This window comes from Myotis davidii, unplaced genomic scaffold (genome assembly GCF_000327345.1).
Source record: "Myotis davidii unplaced genomic scaffold, ASM32734v1 scaffold539, whole genome shotgun sequence".
Lineage (NCBI taxonomy): Eukaryota > Metazoa > Chordata > Mammalia > Chiroptera > Vespertilionidae > Myotis > Myotis davidii.
This window is the reverse complement of record NW_006290028.1, coordinates 30,791-31,829: the sequence shown is the minus strand read 5'-3', so window position 1 is coordinate 31,829 and position 1,039 is coordinate 30,791.

Below are 1,039 nucleotides of genomic sequence, written 5' to 3'. Positions count from 1 at the left end.
CCCTGCCCCCACAGGACAGGAGGGCGCCCCTTCAAATGTCCTGGGGTGGGGGGGTGGCCAGCCCGGCAGCTGCCCCGAGCTGGGCTGGCAGAGGCGGCGAGGCTGAGGCAGAGCCTGGCCTCCCTCCAGAGGGCACCTTGGTCCCAGAGGCAGGAAAGTGGACACTTCAGGGCTCGGCTTTCTCAGGGCCCAGGACCTGCCCAGGCCAAGCCCAGGCCAAGGCGGGGTGGGAGGGAGGGAGGACAGGCTTGGGCATGGACCCTGGCTCCTTCCTACCCCCTGCCTGGGCACTAAGCGTCACCAGGAGGGTGGCACCAGCACGTCCCGGGGGCCAGTCTGGTCGGCTCGTGACACCCCTCTCTCGAGCTGAGCAGCTCCTGGGGCCAAGCCCGGGCCCGGCCACACTGCCAAGGGTGGTGAGCACCGCGGCCAGGGACACAGGACCTCACACAGGCAGCCTGGCCGGGCCTCCAGGCCTCTTCTGCAGGGCACTGCTGGGCGGCACCAGCCCCGGGGACTTGGGGGGGCAGTGGCTGAGTAACCGCTGGGGAATGGAAACAGGAGAGGCCTTAGCTTCCTGGGCCCAAATGGGCCGCGAGAACAAGGGCCTCCCACAGGAGGGCACACTCCCCGCCCCCGGGGCCTCGGAGCTGGAGCCGGAGAGACGCTCTCCTCCCCAGGGGCCACCTCGGTCACACAGCCACACACGGTCCAGTTACTTCAATTTTACTTCACATTTTCAGCAAACAAATCAAGGTGCAAACAGGGTTTATTTCACATTAATATATTAACTGCAATTGTTTTGTCAAATAAATAGGGAATTCTCTTTACATAACCATCTCCTCACTGCACGGCCAGTCCAGGAGCAGGCGGGGGCAAGTCTGAGTGCACCCGGCATGTCGCCAGGCGTAAGGGGAAGAGGGGCGCGGAGCCGTCAGGTCAGCGCGCACCCAGGCAGGTCCCGGGGGCAGCGGCCTGTGTTCCAGCCCACCCGGCCGCCCCCAGTGGCCTGCTGGGGCGCACACGCCTTCCCCAGGCC